The 26928-nt window shown below is 35.4% G+C and overlaps 1 pseudogene; it reads left to right on the top strand.

The window, feature by feature from the left end:
- The first annotated feature begins 967 nt into the window (after positions 1-967).
- LOC112652163 (transmembrane protease serine 11B-like) lies at positions 968-24239 on the top strand (annotated as a pseudogene).
- The last annotated feature ends 2689 nt before the right edge of the window (positions 24240-26928 follow it).

The raw sequence follows: 26928 nt of genomic DNA, 5'->3' as shown, positions 1-26928 counted from the left end.
CTACATCCTTTCTTGCTGCCCTCCATACAATGGCCCCTCTCTAGGCAAAGTGATCTCCCTAAAACAAAAATTGATTAGATCATCCCCCTGCTTAAAATATCCAAATAGCTGTACATTGGTTTTAGGATGAAGATATCCTAACATGGCTTACCAGGCCTAATAGGATCTGGTCCCTGACTATCTCTCAGCTTTATCTCAGGCCATTGTCCCTTATTCAATGCTGAAAGCCACATTTGCCTTTCTTCACATACTCTTGAGCAGTATCCACTCTCTTCTTTTCCCAGTTTCTTATGGCTGCCACACACCTTGGCTTGTGGTCACATCACTCCAATCTCTGTCTCCATCTTTATACCTTTCTCCTCTTATGTGTCCAATTTCCCTCTGCTTCTCTCTTATAAGGACACATACAGTTAGATTTACAGACCACCTAAATTATTAAGGATGATCTCTCCATGTTAAGGTTTTTAACTTATATCTGCAAAGACTCTTTTTCCTTATAAGGTAACATTTCCAGGTTCCAGGGATTAGGACCTGATATCCGTTGGTAGCCATTATTCAGCCTACTACAACTTCCATATAAATCCACAAGACATCACATGTAGAGTTATAGTAGCATACAACTTGATTTCAGGGAGCAGAGAGGATGATTAATTAATTAATGATTTGGAATTGGCAATGATGGGCAAGGAAATATCCTCTTCACTTATATGGACAACGGTAAAAAGGACTGGGGAGAAACCACTTTAAATGGAGGTGAAGAATCTTTATACTGGAAGAAAATCAGGTTCCAACTAGAGCAAGAAGATGATGTTTGGAGAAGAAATTGAGGACATGAAGATTTTGCAGAAATCACACTGTGACTTCCAAAGCACACCCCAGCAGTCTTTAGAGAGTTGGAGAAAGGAATAAGAAGGACTCATATTAGAGAATGGGACAAGCCTGAACTGGGAGTTTAGAGATTCCTGAGATGAGTGATGTGAACAGTGATAAAGGGCAAGAGGAGATTAAACCTGATGGCCTTCAAGGCAATTTGTGGTGAAAGGGGTGTAAGAATTGGCTTACAGAGAAAGAAGGTGGGAGGCTCTCCAAGAATATAGGAATCAAATGAGAAAAAAAAATATCCAGAAAAACTGAGTTGAATCCTTATCAAAATCAAGTGGGAAAAATATTTTCTTTTATAATTTTTATTAGTTACTATACTGTATGAAATTATTAGTTTTGTTTTATTTTTAATGTTTTAATTAGCAACAGTGCCTCCAGAAAAGTAATCTTGTATTTAAAAATAAATATGAGGACAGTACTAAATAAATTGCACTCAGTATGCCATTTAAAAATGGATGTTTTTCCAAAGAGAAATATGTAGGCAGGACTCCAGATGGAAATCAAAGTTTACACCAGGAACTAAAATCTACCTCTGCAAATGGAATAATTCTGAAAGCATAATTAGGAGATCTATGTTAAAAAATATATATTTAAGGGAAGAGAACTCAATTGCCATTTGTGAAAGCACTCTTCAAAAAAACAACACAAAATAAAACTTGTGAAGTAGTATAAAATATTGGTAGTTTCAGAAAGCTGAAAACATATTGCAAACCATAATAAAGGGTATAGAATCTATAATTTGAGTAGTTTTTTTCTAAAGTACTTGCTAAGTATTCACTACTAAGGAGAAATTTGTGTTTAATTGAATCAACAAGATCAAATTTATCACATAAGTATATTTACCACTATAAAGATTTGAGACTAAATGTTTGACTGGTGATAGTGTATTTAAAATTCTATGTTTTGTTAATAAGTTTATTATTATAAAACATATAGGTTAATATGTTTTGAAATAATGAATACTCATTTTCTTTTTATGAAAATTCCACTTGAAAAATGCATTGGAATATGTTATCTCTTGGACATGTCAGTTTTCTTGGAAAAAGTCATTTAATTATAATAATATTTACATGTGTTAAAACATATTTGGTTTCTTTTTCTTTTTTTAAAAACAGATTTTATTTATTTATTCATGAGAGACACACACACAGAGAGAGGCAGAGACATAGGCAGAAGCAGGGAACCTGATGTGGGACTCGATCCTGGATCCCAGGATCATGCCCTGGGCCAAAGGCAGACATTCAACTGCTGAGCCACCCAGGCGTCCCACATTTTTTATTTCTTTTATCACATGTTATCTCTTTAGGTGCAGATGAATTCTTTTTTCTGTCTTTTATATCTATCTCCAAAGTACCTAACAAGGTGCTGTGCAGTGTGGTAAATTTTCAGTACTTATTGTTGCCAGGGTCTTTATTTTGCTTTCATACAGACAGAATTCCTTTTTAAATAACTTACATATTTTTATTTTTTCAGAAACTTGCTATGGAGTATAACACATAGAAAAGAATACAGAAGACAAATGTATAGATCAACGAACTGTCTGTCACAAAGCAACACTCATGTAATTACCACCTAATCAAGAAATAGTGCACTGCCAGAAGCAACATCCCACCTCCCCCCTAAAAAAATGTCCCCCAAGCAATGTGCCTTTTTCCTCTAAAAAGCAAACACTATCCTGGACTTCTAACGTTATATTTAAATCTAAGTGTTTGAATATTACAGAAATGGAGAGTACATATTATTTTGTGTCTGATTCTTTCATTTGTGAGAGTCATCTATGTTTCTGCATGTTTTGAAGTTTTTTTACTTGAAGTGCTGTAGAACATTTTACTGTATGAAAATACCGCAAAGTTTGTCGTCATTCTATTGTTGGTGGACAATTGGGTTTACACCTTGGAGCTAAGGTGAATGGTGTTGCTGGGAATGTTCTTATATGTAGTTTTGGTGCACATATGTATGCCATTTGTGGTGGGTTTAGAATAGTAGTGAAATTGCTGGCTTATAAGGCTTGTACAAATTCTGTTTTATAGAAACTGCCAAGCTGATTCCCAAAGTGGCTGCACCAATGTACACTCCCACCGGCTCCTCTACCCATCAACCCTTGGTATTATTAGTTTTTTTTTAGTTTAAGCCCAAATGATCAGTATATAGTAGTTTTTTAATTTCCATTTCCTTGTTGAGTAACAGAGTTGAACATCTTTTTGTATGATTATGGACATTTATACATCTTATTTTTTTCTAAAGTGTCGATTAAAGTTTTTTTCTTTTTTCTATTGAGAAGTCTGCCTTTTAAAAATTAACTTACAGGAGAGCTTTATCTACTCTGCATATAATTTTTTTTGGTCAGAAAAATATATTGCAAAGGTAGTTTCCATTCTGTGGCTTGCATTTCAGATTCTTAACGGGTCTTTTGATAAATAGAGGAGTTCTAAACGTAGTCTATTTTATCAATTTTATCTTTTATGGTTAATACTTTTTGTGTGAAGGCTTTGCTTTCTTCAAGATCATAAAGATCTTTTCCTAAATTGTCTTTTAAAGATTATTATTTTACCCTTTACATTAAGATTTATGATCTCCCCAAAGTAGGAATATATTTTTTTCCCCTATAAAGATATCCAATTTTAGGCATAGAGCATATATTTACACTTAGGATGTTGGCTTTCCCATAGCAGACCTTGGATGCCATTTTGGACTCTGTTTCCTTTATACTCTCAGATATCCTTTTCAGCTTCTAAGACTCCCAGCATCCTTTGTCACAAATAACAGCTCCAAATAATAGGCTAACTTCTTTATGTTTATCTTTACCTAGATCTTGGCCCTGAAATTCTTCATTGTCTTGTTAGCTCTATGATCTCTTCAAAAGAATTTTAACATATATTTTATTCATCTTTCTTACTATAATTATCAGAAGTGTTGGTCTAAATTGCTTGTCCATCATTATTGGAAATTCTAGTCCCATTTATTTAAAAATATAGTCTTGGGATCCCTGGGTGGCGCAGCGGTTTGGCGCCTGCCTTTGGCCCAGGGCGCGATCCTGGAGACCTGGGATCGAATCCCACGTCGGGCTCCCGATGCATGGAGCCTGCTTCTCCCTCTGCCTGTGTCTCTGCCTCTCTCTCTCTCTCTGTATGACTATCATAAATAAATAAATAAAAATTAAAAAAAAATATAGTCTGGATTTTACTCTCATTATATATGTGATCTTTGACAAGTACTTTAAACTCTTGAGGTTCAGTTTCCTCACTTGTAGAATGAGAGAGTACTTATAGAATTGTTGAAAGTTTTAATATGAAATGGTGTATATAAGAACTTTGGAAGTGATGCTATAGGCGTGCTGGTATACCTTCAAAAAGTGGCAGCTACTATTTTTGTTATATGAGTGGTGATAAAAATAATTATTAGGATGATGATGAGAATAGCAGTACTTCTGCATGACTCTATCACATTGCCTTCCCTAATCTTCTAGTCTAAAGGGGGATATAAAGTTAATCTGACAACATATAGGCTTCAAATAATGATTGCTTCTAATTTTTAAATTTTCCCAAGCCATAATTTCAATAACTTATTCTGAAGTTTTTTAACCTAAAATTGATATCAGACTCAGTGGTAAATGATTTTAAATGTCAACTTTTCTCATGTAAAAGATAAACTATACTATCTTTGTTCTTATATTTCTTTCGTTTTATGATATATCAAAATTCCATGGTTACTAGTTATGATACTATCAGTTTCATCTGTACATACTCCTAGTAATTCATCTTACATGAAGACTGAAACTAACTGAACAGTAGTTTTGTCTCATTTTTTTATTAATGTTGGACTTCAGTTCACTATATTACAAGAGCCGGCAAGGCAGGTAAATTTCCCCTCAATTTTCCGCTATAGGAACAGATTATATAATCAAATTGTATTTTCAGCAACAAACATTACCAATGCACAAGAAGTGGTGTTTTACTCTGGAGGACTTACAGGAAGTAGGCAGTCAAGTATTGGAATATTGCTTATTGAACATTGCTTATTGAATAACAGATCTGTTTACTAGGTTACACCAGTTTCCTTGAGAATATGAAGTTAGTTTCCTTGTTATGGATTTCATACACAGGGAATAGGATAGCTCCTACTCTAAGTTAACAAAATAACATCTTGGTCAGAAAAATATGTTTCGTGAGTTTAATAAATATGAAATAATTCCCTACAGCTTGAGCATATGGACTTTATTGGTAAAACTGAGCTTCTAATTTTGCTATATTTAAAAAAGGCTCTGTTGGTTCACCAGCTAAGCTAACCCAAAATATTACTGCAAATGCAAAAGAAAATAGTATTAAGAAGAACCAAATACTATGTAGGAATAAACGAACAAAGAAAGAAAGGAGAAGAGGTGCTTGTATTCTGTTCCATGTTGTAAGAATCAGACAACCTATAAGTGTTTATTGAGACTCTGGAATTGGGGCACCTGGGTGGCTCTGTCAGTTGAGCATATCAGACTCTTGATTTCAGCTCAAGTCATGATCTCAGAGTTGTAAGATCGAGCCCAGCATCAGGCTCCATCCTCGGTGTGGAGCCTGCTTAAGATTCTCTCTCTCCCTCTGCCCCCCTTCTCATGCTCTCTCTCGCTCACTGTCTCTTAAAAAAAACCCTGGAATGTATGGAAAATTAGTATAAGGCATAAACCCTATACCTCAGGACTTTATAATCTACTTGGGGAAATATATATGGCACTAATAGAATAGAAATCAATAATTAGTTGTTATAAGGTATGTGAAATTTTATCACAAAAATAATAAAACTAATGTGGGCTGGAGTTTTTGTAGACGATTCAGTAGAAGGTATTGAGATGGTTTTCAAGGATTTTAAAAATAAGTGGATATAGATACAAATAAAAAGATAAAGCTTTGGGGGAAAATATACACCCAGGAAGAGGAAGTACCATCAGGGGGTGGATAATTCCAGCTACTGCAAGCATTTGAATAATTCTTATCCAAGCTGACATGGAGACTTCATGGTTGAATTGAAGCTAGGACATGTCTGTGGGAGTGTCCTTGGAACAAAGGTATATTCTATAACTCATTCATTTAAAGAATGATGACTCAACAAGACCATAACTATAATATGACGTCTGTGCTTTTCCTTTAAAACTGACAGGATTTTGTGATTATGGGGCTGAGAAGACAAAAATGGCACGAGTATTGAAATTTTAGGCTTTGTTCAAAATGGAAGAAAGGTTTATCCTGTTTCAACAGCAGCACTGTTCATCCATGGAGAGTTGGAGAACCACACCAGTCCACAGTTTTTATTTCTGATACTAGAAGCAAATCAAAAGGAAGAAGAGATACATATGAGGTCATTGATGTCTAATAGAAACACTTTCAAATCTTTTTTGTTTTAAAAATATCTATTTGACAGTAAACTTTATATAACATTTGTATTTGTTACAGATGATATTTCTATTAGCTGTTTCAAGAGATCAATTCCTGGGCAGCCCCTTGGCTCAGCGATTTAGCGCCACCTTCCATCCAGGTTGTGATCCTGGGAGACCCAGATCAAGTCCCATGTCGGGCTCCCTGCATGGGGCCTGCTTCTCCCTCTGCCTGTGTCTCTGCCTCTCTCTCTCTCTATGTCTCTCTCTCTCTCTCTGTCTGTCTCTAATAAATAAATAAAATCTAAAAAAAAAAAAAAAAAAAAAAAAAAAAAAAAAGGAGAGATAAATTCCTGGCTCTCAGTGAATTGGTAAAATGGAAAGTTTATTTCAAGTTCATGCAAAGTCCAAAATGTGGTATATTTGAAAAAGGTAGGTAGCAATTCTTATGGTAATGATTATGTCAGCTTTGGAAACTTAAGTTTTTTTCCTAAGAATTTGTTTACCTCATATAAATTTTAAAATTTATTTGCAATAACAGAGTTATTTCCTACCTTGTTTTATAATGCCAACATAACTTTGACTACAAACCTTAACAAGGACATTAAAAGACAGGAAAATTGTGCCATCCTCTCTCAGAAAGATGGATGTAAAAGTCCTAAACAAAACAGCATATGAAACCCAGTGATACATAAAATGTATGTTAAATTGCAATCAAGTTGAGATTATTCCAGAAATACAAAGTTGGTTTAACACTGAAATATCAATTAATGTGACTTACAACAGGGATCGAATAAAGGTAGAAAAGAGGTATGGTTATCTTAATTATGTAAAAAAGCCTTTGATCAAATTCAAGTTCATTTATTATAAAATATATCAAACCAAAAACAGAAGATAACTTCCTTAATCTGATAAAGTGACAGCAAACATTCTTTTGAATGGTGAAACACTGAGAGCCTCTCCCTGAAATTGAGAGCAAAGGAAGGATACCTGCTATCACCATTTTTTTCAACACTGTACTAGAGTTCTGTGACACAAGGCTAAAACAATGAATCAGGCAACCAGTTGGCCAAAACAAAATAAAAAAATAAGCAATGGAAAAGAAGTAATAATTCTATTCTTATTTGCAGATGACTTGATGATGTAGGTGTATGGTAAATATTCAAAAGAATGTTCAAATTTTAAGAAATCAAATAAGTTTTCTAGAAAGAAGGTCAATATACAAAAATCAATTTTATTTCTATATGCCAGCAACAGATATAACATGAAATTTAAAGAATAATGCCATTTACAATAGGACAGAATAAATCAAATACAATTGACCTTAGAATAATTATAGGTTTGAACTGCACAGGTCCACTTACAGATTTTTACAGCACTATAAATGTATTTTCTCTCCCTTACAATTTTCTTAGTGATAATTTTCTTTTCTCTAGCTTACTTTATTGTAAGAACATAATGTATAATACATATAACATACAAAAGATGTATTAACTGTTTGTGTTGTTGGTAAGGCTTCCAGTCAACAGGAGGCTGTTAATAGTTAATTTTGGGGGGCTCAAGTTATATGTACATTTTCGACTGCATGGGGGGTGGGATGGTGTCAGCACGCATAAACCCTTTGTTGTTCAGGGTCAACTATATATGTACTCAATGCTATAAATTTCCTTCTATTCACTGCATCCCATAAATTTTGATAAGTTGTGTTTTGTTTTCATTTAGTTCCAGATGTTTTAAAATTTCTCTTGAGGGTTCTCTTGAATGACTGATGTTATTTAGTAGTATGTTATTTAATTTCCACATAACTTGGGATTTCCAGTTACCTCTCTGTTATTGCTTTATCTAGTTTAATTTCATCATGGTGTGAGAGCTGACACTGTATGATTTCTGTTCAAGGTGTATTTTGTTGTCCATAATGTGATCTCTCTTGATAACTATTCCATGTGATCTTGAGAAGAATATGTACTCTATAGTTGTTGGATGAAGTAGTCTATAGATTCAATCGTATTCAGTTGACTGATGGTGTCAAGTTCAACTATATTCTTACTGATTTTCTGTCTGCTGGATCTGTCCATTTCTGATACAGATGTGTTTCTATGTGGGTCTGTGGTGATGCATTCATCTATTTCTCCTTGCAGTTCTATTGCTCTTTGCCTCATGTAGTTTGACACCATAGTTAGGTACATACACATTAAGGATTGTTATGTCCTTTCAAAGGCATTCTTCATTTCTGTTATAGTGTTGTTTTCATTTTTTTTAACCTCTAGCATTTCATTGTTGAATTTCCATCTCTCCGTTTACATTTCCCATCTGTTCTTGCATGTCCTCTACTATATACATTAAAGCTGTCAGCATATCAACCATAGTTGTTTTAATATCAACCATAGTTGTACAATAATTCCAACATCTCTATCATGTCTGGTCCCGATGCTTGCTCTCTGTCTCTTCAAATTGAGAGGATTTTTTTCTTTTGTTTTTTAGCCTTTGGGAATGTCTTGTAAATTTTCCCTCATAGCCAGACATGATGTACCAGGTAAAAGGAACTACTATAACTCCGAAGAGGAAACCCAAAATGAGTATAATTATTCTCACTGGTAATTAGGGAAATTTAAATGTAAATCACAATGAAATACAATTTCATTTACATCAGAGTGATGGCAATATTAGTTATATTAAAATAGATACCCTGTGAAAAATCATTTGTCAGAAACTTCTGCTGAATTGTAGCTGATGTCAACTGAGGAAGAAGCCAGCATAATGGACCTGGTCAAACACAGAGTTAGGATTATCCATTTACCACAAGGCTGTTTCTTGGGTACACCTTCTGGTGACCAATCTAGGAGTAGGTTATTATTTTTTTTCTTTAAACACATAAGCCAAGATAGTTTGTGATTCCCTTGATGACTCCTATCTTGAAACTATAGAAATATGGTAGTCATTAATACTAGTCCGACGAGTTTCATCGTATTTGTTCTCATTGTCCCTGACAACACCACAACAATCAGAGTACTATGGACAGGTAAATGGAATTTTAGTTTGGAGATTAAGTCTACAAACCCTAGCAAGTTATTAGAATATTTTCTAGCTTTTTGTTAACTTCCTGCTCTCTCTAATTTAGTTTTTTTCTGGACACCGCTAAAAAACATACTACTGTTTCTGAGGTCTAAAGGCTCTGCAAAGTCAGAAAACTTCAGGAAGTTGGAAAAAAGTAATCCAATTAGCAAATTTTGCTTACTTTTTTAAAAATAAGAACACTACAATTTTTGTTCTCTAATAATATAATTTAACTCATATTTTCTAGTAAGAAAATATTTTCTTGGAAGTAATTAAAAAATATAGAATCCATTATAGATTTTTGGAATAATGTATTTTATAACCCAGGTCCTGAATTGGCAGCTGGTAGACTGCAGAGGGTCCTCAAAACTTCATAGATTTTCTATTTTTTTGACTTTATTTATTTATTCATGAGAGACACAGAGAGAGGCAGAGACATAGGCAGAGGGAGAAGCAGGCTCCATGCAGTGATCCCCACGTGGAATAGAACCCTGGGACTCCAGGATCATGCCCTGAGCCAAAGGCAGACAGACGCTCAACCGCTGAGCCACCCAGGAGTCCCACTTCGTAGATTTTCAAATGAATTCCCTCTATAGGCTCTCTACTTTTCCAGAATTGCAGAGGAAAGTTAGAGGTGAGGCCATTCAATTCATTTGATCATCAATTTCTCTTATTCACAACTCTTTCCCTAATAAAGTCCTCTATGAAAAAAAAAAAAAAGATTTATCTTCATCAAACTTGGGCAATTTTGCTTTGGAATCTTACTTTAACGCTCTTCACTGTATAAGAAAATTCAAGTGCATCTAATTCAAGTGGCCCATAAATGAAATTCTAATAAATGAAAACTACAGTTATTAAAATGCTTTGCAGTTTAACTGCTAATGCAATATCAGAAGGTGGTTATAAGAAGTCTGATCTAGGAAATGATATCTCATATGAACTGTAGATATAAACTATAGTGAGACTAACACTTTAAAATTGTGAATCATACAGTTACCATTATTTTTATTGACATTATTGTAATTTGATTAAGTGGAATGTTTGATTATGCCAGAATAGTGATAATCCCTTACTTAGATTCCATTCTATACAACAATGAGGTAGGTATAGTTTAATTAAGTATATGGAGTTGATTAAATTTATTGAAGATTAATTTTTAACCTTTTTTTGTTGTTGTTGTTAAATTGTTCATTCTGGAATGCAGAGTTATGTCTTTAAAAATGGCCAAATTAATTTGGTAAAAGAGAAAGTAAATTGTTTCATGAATGGAACTTTTAAAATATTTAGAACATCATTTAAATAATTTCAGCTATTAATAAAAAAATAATCAATTCCTAGAGTCCATGCATCACATTTACTAGAGGAAAGGTTGAATAAAACATAAATTACCGTGATTTTGTTAGGTATAAAAGTATTTCCTTAATTATTTATGATAGGAAGAAATCCATACAGAAGGGGAAAAGAACCATCAGTGCTATAGTCAACAAAATGTATTCTTTAAGCTGTAACATAGTAATTACTTGTATAGAAACCATTTCAGGCTGGTTCAAGTCACCATTCAGGCTACATAATGTTAAAGTCCCTTAAACTAATTTGCACGTCTCAGACGAAGCTACCAGACTAAGTTACAACTGGCTAATCCAAAACAAATTTGAGACCTCAATATCACAGAAAACATTTCTAGTTATTAGAAGACCTTTATTATCAGATAGTCATAAGGTTAGAAATAGCTATTAATTACCTTAATTGAATATTCCTTTTATGTTTATTCCCCGGGAACTCCAGATGCTATTCATCTAGTGTAAGAAACATAATACCTGAGTAGCTTGTTTGCTCTGATGAGATTAAACAGCAGGATTCCAATATGAAAGCATACATGGAATGCACCTGAAATAGGGAGTTTCTTTGAAGAGCTTTGGCAAATAATTCTGGTTCTGGGAAACACTAATTAACAAGTCATCAAAGGAGTATAAAGAAGAGGTAGGATTAAGAATAGAGAGCAGAGCAGAGAGGAAATAAGACTGGGTGGAGTTGCACAGTTGTGTCATAAGGTAATATTTTTTTTAAAGAACTTATCTACCTAAAAATAAACTGGTCCTAGAGGGATCAAAACATAAAGATTCTAATATTCATAGGGAATATATAATGGGCTAAATATATCCCCTAATTACAAATTCTTCTGTTTTGTAAGTTTTGTTTAGGACAATGTGGAATACAAAAGATTGAGGATGCAGCTAAGGCTGTTCTGAAATCTGAAATCAGATTTTTATGTGTTTGTTATAGCTCTTCCTCCAAATTAGCAATTTCATGACATCATGTCTTTCAAAATATGAAGGATAACTAGTGTCCGAATTTCATATATATTAGACTGAGGGTAGCCATAAGACCTAATTGTAAACCTAGACCACTCCATTTGGATAATGCCAAGTCACCATATTTTCTGATTATTTTTCATCTAATTGATTGGTTTTGATGATGAAACTTACCTGTCTCTTAATTTATATTATACAAATAATCCATTTTATTGTAGAAACATTAGGAAATGTAGTTAAGAAAAAAGTAAACAGGGCACCTGGGTGGCTCAGTCAGTTGAGTGCCTTCAGCTCAGGTCATGATCCCGGGTTCCTGGGATCAAGACCCACATCAGGATCCCTGCTCTGGAAGGAGTCTGCTTCTCACTCTACCTCTACACCCCTCCCTCCCTCTGTCTCCCATCAATAAATAAATAAAAGCGGTTTGGCGCCTGCCTTTGGCCCAGGGCGCGATCCTGGAGACCCGGGATCGAATCCCACGTCGGGCTCCCGGTGCATGGAGCCTGCTTCTCCCTCTGCCTGTGTCTCTGCCTCTCTCTCTCTCTCTCTGTGACTATGACTATCATAAATAAATTAAAAAAAATTAAAATAAATAAATAAATAAATAAATAAATAAATAAATAAAATCTTAAAACAACAACAAAAAAAGAAAAAAAGACAAGAAAAAAAATCTACCCATAATCTCATAACATGGGATAACTGTGGTAGACATCATGATATTCCCTTCCACATTTAATTAAAATTTGTAAATGGTTAAACTACATGTTTGTTTATACATGTATATGTGTCCATGAATATGATGTGACTATAGCCACAAAATACAGACTACACCTAGTGTTTTGTAACCTGCTTTAGATAAATAAAAAAAGCAAATCAATTTCTCTCCAGCAACATGAGGATAGAAACCACATAGATCTTGCTCACTGCTTTATCCCCAGAAGCTAACACAGTACTCAAATCTGATTTGTTAAATGAATGAGCATTAGGGTCTATCCTCTTTAAGTTTAAAGGCTTCTGCATTTCATGCTAGCATAGAGGCCTAATCATAATTTATAAATTACGTTGCATGAGCTGAAGGAGAGCCAGGTAAATTTAGAATATCTATCATCTGATTTGAGCAATTTTCTTCCTTTCACAGGTATGGCATATCCTCCCAGAAAAGATCTTGGCCAGTATGGATAGTGATCCTTATTTTTCTTGGAGTGACAGCAATCTTGGAAGCAACTATTCTTGTTCATTTTCTGGCAGTTAGTCAGTATTGACTATTTTTCATTTTCACCCTTACTACTAAATCTCCTTTTATTTTTAGAAATTGATAAGAAACAACATGAATATTAAATTTCTTCATGGAAATTTTCTCAAATCTATTTACTATGTTATTTCAATATAATAATTCTCTATTATTGAATACCCGGATTTACAAATGTTTTTGAATCAAATGCCTCCTTGACCCACTCCGTAACTTATAATATACTTAGTAATATACTACCAACTATGAGAGTATGTGCAAGACTGAAAAATTCAATATTTTGGGGCCAAAATGCATTGTCAGTAAAGGAGCTTGTGCAGAAGGTTAGTAGTTGAATTGTTATACATTTTAGTAAACATATCTAAAAATTTGGAAATCCCTACTCTTTTTAGCTCATTTCTGTTTTTTTTCTGAAAGGAAATTTTATTATTTTATTTTTTTAATAATAAATTTATTTTTTATTGGTGTTCAATTTGCCAACATACAGAATAACACCCAGTGCTCATCACATTTCTGGTTATTAAGACATAATTGCTAAATAGCAATGGATAATTCATAAGTGCCTCATTTAAAAAAAATTAAATTCAATTTAATTAACATGCAGTGTATTATTAGTTTCAGAGGTAATTTAGTGATTCTTCAGTTGCATAGAACACCCAGTGCTTATTACATCAAGTGCTCTCCTTAATGCCCATCACCCCACCTACCTCCCCGCTAGCAGCCCTCAGTTTGTTTCCTGTAGTTATGTGTAAAATCATATGGTATTTGTCTTTCTCTGACTCACTTATTTTGTTTTGCATAATACCTTCTAGTTCTATCCTTGTCATTGCAAATGGTAAGATTTCATTCTTTTTGATGGCTGAGTAATACATATACCACCTCTTCTTTATCCATTCACCTGTCAATGGATATCTGGACTTTTTCCATAATTTGACTATTGTGGACATTGCTGCTATAGCAGCAATGGGGTCTAGGTGCCCCTACAATTCACTATGTTTGTATCCTTTGTATAAATATCTAATAGTGCAATTGATGGGTCATAGGGTAATTCTTTTTTTTTTTACTTTTTTGTGGAACTTCTATACTGTCTTCCAGAGTGGCTGCACCAGTTTACATTCCCACCAACAGTGTAAGAGGGTTCCCCTTTCTCTGCAGCCTCACCAACATTCATTGTTTCCTGAGTTGTTAATTTTAGCTATTCTGACTGGTGTGAAGTGGTATCTCATCGTGATTTTGATTTGTATTTCTCTGATGCCCAGTGATGTTGACCATTTTTTCATGTGTCTGTTGTCTATTTGTATGTCTTCTTTGGAGAAATATCTGTTAATGTCTTCTGCCCATTTCTTGACTGGATTCTGTGTTTTTTGGGGCAATGAGTTTGATAAGCTTTTTCTAGATTTTGGATGCTAGCCCTTTATCTGATGAGACAGATATCTTCTTGCAAATATCTTCTCCCATTCTGTAGGCTGCCTTTTAATTTTGTTGATTGTTTCCTTTGCTGTGCAAAAGCCTTTTTATCTTTATGAGGTCCCAATAGTTCATTTTGCTTTTGGTGCCCTTGCCCTTGAAGATGTGTTTAGCAAGAAGTTATTGTATCCAACGTCAAAGAAGGTGCTGCCTGTGTTTTCCTTTAGGATTTTGATGGATTCCTGTCTCATATTTGGGCCTTTCATTCACACAAATGTCTCATCTAATAGATAGTAGAAGTGACTGAATGTTTATAAAAATTTGATCTTTATTTTTAAAATTAACACTACATTCAGAAAGCTTGTTTTTAAATCCTTAAATTTGTGTAGCTATTTAATGTTTTCAAAGAAATTTGACACCCATTATTCCACTTGATCCTCATAATAATCTTTTGAGCTAGGGAGGATAGAGGGTGTACATCATCTAGAAAGTGAATGGGAATGTTTGTAATGTTTCCTGTATCAGAAGTGGTTAGAAAGAGTAACTGGGTAATCACTAGGCTAAGAATTTAGATTACGTATGAAAATTAGGTTTCAGGGCAGCCCCGGTGGCCCAGTGGTTTAGCGCTGCCTTCGGCCCGGGGTGTGCTCCTGGCAACCTGGGATGGAGTCCCACATCGAGCTCCCTGCATGAAACTTGCTTCTCCCTTTGTGTCTCTGCCTCTCCCTCTCTCTCTCTCTGTGTCTGTCATGAATAAATAAATAAAATCGAAAAGAAAAGAAAATTAGGTTTCATCTACAGTACACACTCAGATGGTTTGTTAGTGGTTGCCTGGATTGCTGTTTTGAGGTGAATATTGAGGGTATTCCTGGCTTCAGTGGGGCAGTGACATCTATTATCATATGAAGAAAGGGTGGTGATCACTTCATCAATACTGGGTAGTTGCCATTTCTAGAATGAGTGAATATCCACTCCCTTTCATTGCTTTCCTCTTCCTTTCTCTCACCCTCTAATTATTTAAAAATCTGGGTCAAACGTTAATTTTGAGACCAAGATATGAGGGACTAAAGGCTACTTGTTATTTTAAAATTCTTTGAGTATTTCTTTGTTTCGCAGGAAAGATTTTCTATTACCAAGGTGATTTTCATATTTCTGGAGTTACATACAATGATAGCTGTGAGAATGGAGCTTCACAAGTCAGCACAGATAACGAGCAAAAATATAGAGACTAAGGTAAGTCCAAGATTTCTTTTAATAATTTCATAATAAATTTGTTTGGAACAGATATGGTGACTACTTTGTTTCTTTCTCTTGACAGATGTCTGATGCTTTTTAAAATTCTAGTATATATAAGGAATATATCAACTCTCAGGTCATCAAAATTCTGTAAGTACAAATTCAATCAGGATCTTATGGAAAGGAAGGTAGATGATATGTCACATCAGCCATAGTTTTAACAGCAATAGAAAAAATACAAAGAGAGAAGGAAAGAAGGAAAAAAAGAAAGAGAAAGAAAGAAAGAAAGAAAGAAAGAAAGAAAGAAGAAGAAAGAAAGAAAGAAAGAAAGAAAGAAAGAAAGGTAAAGAAAGAATTCTCCATAAATTAAAATGCTATTGCAATTAAACTTCTGTTCAGAGTAGGAACTGTTTTGTACAAATCTGTAATCTCCATACTTGAAGGGGAATTTTAAGGTTGTTGATCGCAGTCAGCCTCAACTGACTACTATGATGAAGGATAATTGTAACTTTAGAAAACAGAACCCCATCTGATTATTTTGCTTCTCACATACTAGCCTCTCCTTCTCCCATCCACACCCATCTGGCCATACCTTTCCTAAAATAATCTTTTGGTCTCTTTAGTAATCATTATCACTATAATGACCATGAAGCAAAGTGAATTTAAACATCATTTAAGATAACATTTGTCCAAATATGTCTTTGAAATATGCTTGAGTTTGGTGGTAGTCAGGAGGGTTGCAGAGGGGAAGGGTATCTGGAGCATGGGGGATGAGGGATAAAGGGAGAGTATACTTATATTTTGGTAATGGCCAGTATCCATTTTAGGGGAATTCTGAACTTCCAAAACAAAACAAAAATATCCAGCTGGACAAAAAAACCCAACCAACTAACCTACTTACCAACAGACAAACAAAAACCTTTAAAAACCCTTCTATTGAAAATAGAGTTGTGGGTATTTTTAAAAATTGTGATTTGGTTTGAAAAATCTCCCAAAATGAATTAATCTCCTTCCCTAATTAATAAAAAGGATTAATAAAACATATAATATATATAAAATATATAATTATATATTATTATAATATATTCATATATTATTAATTTATAATTAATAAATAAATATATATATATATAAAATGGAGAGTCTCTTTATCCTATAGAGGCATCTTTCTGAGCTTTCCCGTTGTACAGATCTATTGGGGTAGAGATGTATAAGAAATTATAGGTAGAAGCTTAGTCTGGCTCCTGAATATACAGTAGGTGTTCTTTTTTGAATGCTGCCTGGTCCTGAATTTATCTCTTCATCTAAAGTTATTAGAAAATATCTGTACAGGGATGCCTGGGTGGCTCAGCGGTTGAGCGTCTGCCTTTGGCCCAGGGTGTGATCCTGGAGTCCTGGGATCAAGTCCCACATCAGGCTCCCTGCATGGAGCCTGCTTCTCCCTCTGCCTGTGTCTCTGCCTCTCTCTCTCTCTCTCTCTCTCTGTCTCTCTCTGTCTCTCATGAATAAATAAAATCTTTACAAAAAAGATATCTGTACAAAGACATGGTTTTTACTGTATTAATAAAATCTTACATCAATCATTTGTTGGCCAGTACTCAGTTTCTCACATATTGGAAATATTCTGAGTTCTAGTTTGTAGCTCACATCTTTTCACATGACCAATACCTCTGAACCAGTTAGAAGATTTTTAGAGACCCTTGCACTTTATACACACTGAGACAATATCTGTGTACTGTTCTTTAATATATCTAATGGAAATAATATAATTGAAATATAGGAAATTCAATGTGTTCACAAAACATCTACAAAAATAAAAAAAGAGCACACTAGAGCATTTCAGTTATTTCTAGTCCTGATCGCAATGGCTCAAATGTACAGTTGCAGCTGACATTCAAATTTCCTCCAGCAAAGAGGAATAGCATGAAGACTGCAATTGAAGCTATCTTATATCAGATATTGAAAGACAACATGGCATCCTGGAATGCAGTCCCTAATTCCATTAGACTCATAGGCATTTCACTTTTTCCCTTTATTTTCTATTACTTAGGTTTCTGGACTTTTTGAAAGAAAGTACTAGGGAAAAAAATTAACCAGGAGTTTCAGGAATTTGCTTTGGGAAAAAAAATATACTTCTCAAATTCTGGTATGCCTACCAATGAGTTGGCATATAAGGGGCAGTGGCGTAAAATCTTTGACAAGTGATAGGAAGGAAGGCTAAATGTGGGCTTGCATGTAAACTTGGAAGGCTTCACATTTATGTATGAAAAAGGGGGTCAAGGATCCTAATTGAAGTATTATTCCTCCTTTCCCTCTACTCTTGTCAGGGTTTCATTATAGGAAACAGACTGTGCTTACTTGATCATTCAGTGTGGAGATTGCCAGGTAAGAAGGGAGTTGGGGATACGGAGTTCTCACTGCTTCTTGTGGAAGAATGGGAATGATACTAACAAAGAAAAAAATTGTCTAGAATAATGTTCTAGAAAACAAAGGAAGAAAATGATAGGATCTTGCCTCAGTACAGAAAGTGAAGTCTGTAAAGATCTTGAAGATCTTGCAAAGGTCTTGAAACTCTCACTTGGATTGTTAAAAGACCTGTTAGGTGATAAGCATGTAGTTCAGAGCCTCGTTTTGTGGTTCTCTCAGATTGACAGTTGATCCTAGTGTCCTTGAAGGCTACCAAGGCCGACAACTGCCAGTTATAGCTCCTTTGCCTCAGAATACCTGTCACCAGTTGACCACTCATGAGAAGTGAGTTTGAGATAGAACTTCTCAAAAGAACACTACGATTGCTATGTGGGTAGCAGTTGCTAAAGAAGGCTGCCCTTCTATGTCTCAGGGGTTTAGAGTCAGCACTTGGTGGGTCTTCTTGTAGTTCCTTACTCTTTCTCTTTAAAATCTCTTCCCAGGGGCACCTGGGTGGCTCAGTTGGTTAAACATCTGACTCTTGGTTTCTGCTCAGGACATGGTCTCAGGGTCATGAGATCGATCCCTGAAATGAGCTCTACACTCATCCAGGAGTCTGCTTCAGACTCTCCCTCCTCCGTCTGCCCCTCCCCCCTACTTACACTGTTTCTCTCTAATAAATGGGTGAATCTTTTGAAAAAAAAAAAAAAAAAGTCTCTTCCCAATAGAAAAGAGACTTGAATTTAAGTCAAATTCTTAAAATTTCATAAATCAGCCATAGTTATGAGATGACTCTAAAGAGAAGAATAGGCCCAATGAAATGAAAATTTAATTGGAATTTTTTCCTTTGTAGATAACAGTATTTCAGAGAGATGAGAATTATCATACGGAAAGATATCCAAAGATAATTAATTCCGTGCCCCTCTTTTAGTGAGAATATAAACTTCTCACCTTAGTAAATATTTTACTGCCACTATTACAAAATTGAGAGCTTTGTTTATTTCCTTTTCCTCTTTCCTATACTACCTGGTAGACATGTGGAGAGATGGTTAAAATATAACAAGTAGGAGAGAGAGGGGCTGGTAACTGATATGTGAACTAGTCTGAATAGTTAAATATTGAGTGTAATTGGGCTAGGAAAGTTAGCATGTATGTTCTTGGATTGAAGATAATTGCTTAATGATATTTTATTTTTTTGTTTTTTTTTTTTAATTTCAGAAATTAGCAAAGCTAATGTTGAAAAAATTACCAACAACTGTAAGTTTAGAAACTATGATAAATTTAACACATTCCACAAATATTTCTCTATCATTATTCTAAAAAGTGTCTTGAAATATATTGTTTGGAAATCCATTAAATAGTCTGCCAAAATTATTGTATAAACCAGATATATATGGAATTTCATTTTGAAAAACACTGACCTATGGATTTTAACATTTGTAAGGAGTTGTCCAAAAGAATGAAATGAGAACTGATTTCAAAGAATTGAATCATGAGTGAAAACTATCATATCTGAGTAAGTTAAAATAAAAAAGATTGAAGGTATAAAAAGACAACTTAAGATAATAAGAAAATATAAAAGTAGGCTATATCAAATACATTTATTATAAGATAAAAAAAATAGTTCTGTGTCTTTTAAATGAATTCTTTTTAGGGCATCATATTGCCCACAAGATACATTTATGCATTCATTTATTCAATGGATTATTTATGGCATATCTATTATCTACATGGAACTTTACAGATAGCATTTCATATGCTGTGTAAGATGCCGACATTATGAAGTAAAGTCTCCACCTTCCAGAAATTTGCAATCTACTTGGAGAGATGATAATTGTAACAAATAGATAAAATAAATTTTGTCAAAAGGTGATTGAGGGATCCCTGGGTGGTGCAGCGGTTTGGCGCCTGCCTTTGGCCCAGGGCACGATCCTGGAGACCCGGGATCGAATCCCACATCAGGCTCCCGGTGCATGGAGCCTGCTTCTCCCTCTGCCTGTGTCTCTGCCTCTCTCTCTCTCTCTCTGTGACAGTCATAAATAAATTAAAAAAAAATTAAAAAGGTGATTGAGAGTGAAAAAGAGGATAAGTAAAAGTTACCAAACCAAGACGAAGTTGGGTACCATGATCACGGGATAGTCCAGAGAAGGCACAACAAGCTTAGTAGATGCTGAACAATCATTCAAGGGTTTCAAATAATGTTTTAAGATGTGTTTCTTGTAAAGCATAATCAAAGATAGTTGCTCTTATGTAAATAAATCCTTTCTTCAGGTTGTGGAAGACCAACCAACAGCATCACAGCAGACAACTGAATTGTGAATGGGAAGAATGCTCTGGTGGGGGCATGGCCATGGCAAGGCAGCATGCAATGGAAAGGTCAACACAATTGTGTGGCATCTCTTATCAGCAGCTGGTGGCTATTATTGGCAGTTCACTGCTTTGCTGAGTGAGTGTGAAAGTCTGGCTAAATGTAAGATTCAGGTACAGGCCTATTTTTTTGGTTATTTGTGGGGATTGACCTAAGTGACCTAAATATGTGAACATTCACCAAGGCCAAATGAAATTTATAATTACCTGAATAACTGAAGAGGAACAGAGGCATTTAAATTTGTCGAAAAGGAAGGGCACCTCGGTGGCACAGTTGGTTGAGTATCCAACTCTTGGTTTCATCTCAGGTCGTGATCTCAGGGTGAAATGGAGCCTTGCATCAGGCTCCATGCTCAACATGGAGTCCGCTTAAATTTGTCTCTCCCCCTCCCTTTGTCTTCCCCCCATGCTTGCACACGTTCACTCTCTTTCTCTTTCTCTCCCTCTCTAAAATAAGTAAAGAAATCTTTAAAAAATTGTCAAAGAGGAAAAGTGAGTAGAAGTAATTCACATTTTCCAAATAGCTACTTTGGCCTGACGTTAAATACTTTATTTACATCATTTTATTTAATCATAACAATAAATATGCATGGAAGGTATAATTTAAAGATGGAGAAACTAGAGTTCAGAAATGGTGCTGTAACTTGGCAAAGGTGATACAGCTACTAAAGAACAGAAGTTGAATGTGACCCCAGGTATGGCTGACTCCAGTTACTGTGTGTTTATTTGTCTTGCCCTCTAGGAGTTTACTACCTAACCAAAGATATTTGAATGAGATATACTGGAGGTACTCGTCAGCATAGAGTAGTAATATACCACATATACAATAACACAGTAAATTCTGTGAAAATTTGATGAGGAAGGAAAACATAGCCAGCTGACAGATGAAGATGGTAATATATGACCCAGACCCTAAAGATTAAAGATTTGATTGATAGGATGGGTAGATGGGAAAGAACAATATGCATTTTGAATTTGGAAAACCACCTTCTTCAGATGTCTTAGGTGGAACAACAAAAGTTGTGTTCTCTAGACAGTAAACAAAAAAGAGCAATTTGAAGTAGAGAAGATTTGTTAAAAGAAACATTAGAAAATGCACTCCAGGGATCCCTGGGTGGCTCAATGGTTTGATGCCTGCCTTTGGCCCAGGGCGTGGTCCTGGAGTCCCGGAATTGAGTCCCGCATTGGGTTCCCGGCATGGAGCCTACTTCTCCCTCTGCCTGTGTCTCTGCCTCTCTCTCTCTCTATGTCTATCATGAATAAATAAATAAAATCTTGAAAAAAAAAGAAAAAGAAAATACACTCCAAAAATTTGTTGTGTTGCCTGGGCACATTTCTAGTTGACAAGATGCTTACTTCCTGAGGAAGTCTTTCTTACAAAGCATGGTTGCAGGATTTGTCTTTGAAGCAATTTTCAAAAAGTAGTCCATAGATAGGGGACCACCAGAGGACTCGTTAGAAGTGTGGATCCTTAAGCATCACACCAGGGCTTTTAAATATAAATCTTAAGATGTGGAGCCTGAATTGATTCTAAGGCAGTAGAGTTTAAGAAACACATTGAGTGTATGGAGTCACTGAAGGTTTTAGAATGTGAGAAGGATTGAAGAATGTTGCCATTACATGAAGGTCTTGAAAAATAAAAACAAAACAAAAACAAAAATAGCACCTGACATTTTAAGGGAAGGGGAGATAAGTTAATGGGATGTTAAGTCCTAAACTGAGAAAGAGTTTCAGTGGGGAGCTAGAGAAATGATCAGAAAATTTAAATTAGAAACCAAGATGCCACGGACTTGGTAAACATAATAAGGTGATTGAGTAAGAACAAGTGGCTATTTTTTTATGTACAAAGATGCCCAGAGCCTGCCACAGGCTCTTGGAATCCAGGGTATTCGGCAATAAGAGTGATTATGGGCCCCATCCACTGAGGCAGCTCATATGACTCCTACCCAAGTCAGAAACTGGTGAGGCTTTAGTAGTAGAAAACATCAATGGCTCTAGTTAGGAGGATTTGCAGAAATCTGACAGCTCTAATAGTCCTGAGCACTATTTTATTTGCCACATCTCTGAGTCAAAGACATCTTTAAAAATAAAAATTTAGCGTTTTCTAGTGTTGGTGGTGAGCCTACTTCATGCCTTATAGTTATGAGATAATGACACTATGAATGCTGTTGTCACACAAAAACTGCATGTATTTTAATCAAATTTTGTCTTCCAGGAAAAATAATTCAGACGATTGGACTGTCAATTTTGGAACTGTAGTAAATAAAGCATATATGACACAGAAAGTCCAAAACATTATTTTTCATGAAAATTATAGCACGGCTGGGGTTTATAATGATATTGCCCTCATGCAGCTTGCTGAAGAAGTCTTTTTCACAAAGTACATTTGTTGGATTTGTCTTCCTGAAGCCAAAATGAAGCTCTCAGAAAATGCCAGCGTTGTAGTTATAGGATGGGGAACACTTTATGTGAACGGTAAGTTTTTCTGTAAAAAGGTAATAGCTTTGTGGGAATAATTATTTAAACCATCAATCACTCTCTTATGCAATTTATCACTCAGTAAATATTCCAAAAAGAAAACCAAGTGGTGGAACCAAATTGTCTTCAATTTCTAAAATACCTCTGGGGATAAAAATTGGAAAAATTGGAGTTATGTGTGAGGCAGCCAGCTGTAATAAACACCAGAAAGGGACCAATCTATGTTGAGACTGGCCTGGCTCTTGCTGACCAAAAGAATCTACTTTATTCTATAGATGTTCTTTGTATCAACAATCAAGGATTAAGATCCCCATAATATGCAGAATGTATTGCCTTTAGGTCCCCTTCCAGTGATACTTCAACAAGCCTCTGTGAAGATTATTGACAACAAAGTTTGCAATGCTCCACATGCATTATCTGGCACCATGACTGACAAAATGCTATGTGCTGGATTTATGTCAGGAAAAGCTAATGTGTGTCAGGTATGTCTAGACATATTATCAAATCATTTTCTCCCTAACTACTAATTAAATGGAAGTTTTTATAAACAAAATGTTTTGTGTGTAGTAATGATTTCCATAGAGTAGCTTATTTTGATCCACATAATGGATGTTTATTAATCCCAGTTATGTATCAGATACCAGCCTAGATGCTGGGAGGCACTGGTGAACAAAATCCCTCCTCTCATGGAGTTTTCAGCCTAGGAATCCATACCAAGGATAATACTGACATGGTAATAAAATAAATTTGGCCTTATTTTCTAGGCAATCAGCAGAATAGAATGCTGCGTCTTCCTTATCAGGAGATATGGCAGGAGATCTAGCATGTGCACATGTCACCCATTCCTCAGGCTTCATTATGCAACAGCCAAATCATTTTCTTCATAGTCAAGGCTAAACTCTTTGGAAGGTCTGCCCAATCTAGCATATGGCGGCTGTAGGCGATATATTCTGGTTTGGAGTTGCCCTGGGTTTTGAATAAACCCAAGTTCCATAGTTTGTTGTTGTTGTTGTTTTTTTTTTTTTTTTTTTTAGTATTTATTTGAAAGAAAGAGACAGAGCATGGGCAGGGGGAGGAAGCAGAGGGAGAGGGAGAAGCAGACTCTCCACTGAGCAGGGAGCCTAACCTGGGGCTCGATCCCAGGACCCTGAGTTCATGACCTGAGCTGAAAGCACTGACTGAGCCACTCAGGCACCCCTAAGTTCCACAGTTCTGAACCTAAAAGAGGATGGACTCTTTTCAGAGCCTAGAGTCTTTTGGTAAGTCCAGAGAAGCAGTAAAAAGAAATTCTTTGATGGGACAAGAAACATGTCTTCCTATCTTCTTCTAGAATGATTCTAATGGACCACTAGCTTACTTGGACTCTAGAAATATCTGACACCTTGTTGACATAGTAAGCTGGGGTGATGGATGAGCTAAAAAGAATAAGCCAGGCATTTATACCTGAGTGACTGCTTATCGTGATTGGATTACTTCCAAGATGGGGCTCTGAAAGAAAAGTAACTTTGGAATGGAATATAAAGACAACAGTAGGGTATTCCTATCCATTGCTTCAAGTCTTTTTCTTTTGATTGTTGATAAATCCTTTTATGTCCAAATACATAAAGGTCTTCATCAATATTTAATTATACCAATAACATTATCCATTCATTTATTAATTTAAATAATATAGGAAATAGGAAGAAAAAAAAGAAAAGATGGCCAAAATATTTTTATTAATTGCCTTGTTCTCATTTATCTTATCATTATATTCAGAATTTTACCTTAATTTATTTTTCAGAAATTAAAAAATACACATTTTGTTAATATAAGAACATATATGGGTCTAGCAAATAAATTATTTTTCATTCAGTGCATAAATTATAATTGTATTTTATTAAACTGGAATATGTCAAATAAATAATATACATTCATTTTTTATTTATATGTGAGATAGTTTGTGTACCTTGTATAATCATACAGTGTTGGAGTGGAGAAGGCATATGAGCTAGAAGAAGCTTCTCAATTTATAGACAAGGAAACTAAAGACTAGAGAGGAAAAATTATTCTCTTAAAGTCCCTCTTCAGTGGTGACCCTCACGTGAACTTCCTCTGCTAGAATTTAGATCCAAAATTAGTCAAGAGTTTAAAAATAATTTTTAGGTTGCAGTGATTTATATGACATTTTCTTCATGTCATCTTTTTGTCATTTTTGTTTGCCTTCCCTTGTAGCAAAAATAATGTGAGGTCTCTAAGGGCAGGGGACTGTGTGACACCTCCTGTAATAAATGCCCTTGCAGTGCATATACAAATAAGTGTATAAGGGCTGACTTAGTAGTCTATGCAAATAATATACCTTTTATAATTTCCCAAAATAAAATAAGTAGCTAAAATTTTTGAAAGCAGCTAAAATAAACTAGAAAAAAATACTCCTTTCTTCAATTACTTGTGACGTTACTCTTTCATTATGATAAGGTATGAATCAAATGATATGTATGATGACAAACCAATCCATAGCATATTTATTGAGCACCTAAAATGTTCCAGGAGCTATCAGTATCTTCTTTCAAGCATGCTGCATTTAGTGAATAAAGATGGGCAATAAACATATAAACAATAACATAAAACATATAAATAAGAAAATACTGGGTTGTGATAAATGTAATGAAGAAAACAAAAAGTAATATGATAAACAAAGGTGAAGCAGATGAGGGGTACTTGAGACTGGACAGTCTGAATAACTTTTCCAAGAGAGTAGCATTTGAGCTGTACCTAGGTAATGAAGAAGCAAAATATATACCCGGGAGAAGAGAAATCCAAAGGGAACAAGTGTAAAGTCTTTGAGATAGAAATAAGAAGGTAGACGTGTGGGTAGAAACAAGGCAAACATGACTGAAGTCTTGAGGGTAAATGAGAGATGGTAGAAAGGAGCATATGAAGAGGTGATTGGGGACCAAGTCAAATAGGGCTTTGTAAAGACCTTGGATTTTCTTTTACCAGCAGTGAGGGACCCTGGAGTTTTCTAAGCAGATGCGGGAGTGAGATTATCTAATATCATACTTTGGAGGATCGCTTTAACTTTGATGAAGAGAGTCGGCTGGAGTTGGGAGTGAAGGTACATAATGAAAATCAGGAAGACAGATGAGAAAGCTGTTGCACTTGTCCTGGCAAGAAATGAACGCATATTCACCCTCTTCCTTGGGGTTCAGGAACTTATCTAGGTAGGATAATACAAGGAATCCTTTCATAAGGCAACTCAAGGTGGAAGAAAAAGGGCATAGACCTATTTAGTATAACACCACTATTAAGAGATATAAGAGGTATTATTATTGCCTCTTTGTCTTGTAGATACTTTTTTTTTTTTTTTTTTTTTTTGTCTTGTAGATACTTAATTCAGAAGCCAGATTCCTGTGAACTTATTTCCTTCCTCCCCAGCCTTATGAGCTTAGTGTCTTAGTTAGCTTGGGATGCTAAAATAAATCACCATAGACTTAGTGGCTTCAACAATATACATTTATTTCTTATAGTTTTGAGGCTAGAAAGTCCAAGATTAAGGTGCCAACAGATCTGGTCTTTGGTAAGGACATGACCTAAGGCTCCAGCTTCAAATACCATAATATTGGGGATTAGAGTTTCAACATATGAATTTTGAGGAGGCGCAAACATTCAGTCCATAGACCATAGATCTCAGTCTGTTTCCTGTTTCTTCTGGGGGGAAAATCAGTTAGAACTGAGTGGGTGATTACCGCAGCACAGAAGTGATGGGAAGTGTTAGAGTTATCTTTTATCTAGCTTCAAATTAGCCAACTAGTTTTAGCTTTTTTTTTTTTCCTAAGATTTTATTTATTTATTCATAAGACACACAGAGAGAGGCAGAAACAGAGGCAGAGGGAGAGGCAGGCTCCCTGCAGGGAGCCTGTTGTGGGACTCAATCCTGGGACTCTGGGATCTCAACCTGAGCCAAAGGCAGACACTCAACCACTGAGCCACCCAGGTGCCCCTAGTTTTAGCTTTAATAAAGAACTATTAATAATGGCTTCCTTGTTCAAGGATTGTATTTTTTTTTTTTTAAGATTCATTTGAGAGAGAGCGAACGAGCAAGAGTATGCAAGAGTGAGGAGCACAAGGAGAGGGAGAGAATCTTCAACAGACTCCCTGCTGAGCATGGAGCTTCTACTCAAACTCTGGGTTCCCATGACCCA

The sequence above is a fragment of the Canis lupus genome, chromosome 13 (assembly GCF_003254725.2).
Source record: "Canis lupus dingo isolate Sandy chromosome 13, ASM325472v2, whole genome shotgun sequence".
NCBI classification, from domain to species: Eukaryota; Metazoa; Chordata; class Mammalia; order Carnivora; family Canidae; genus Canis; species Canis lupus.
This window is presented reverse-complemented; position numbering and strand designations above follow the sequence as displayed.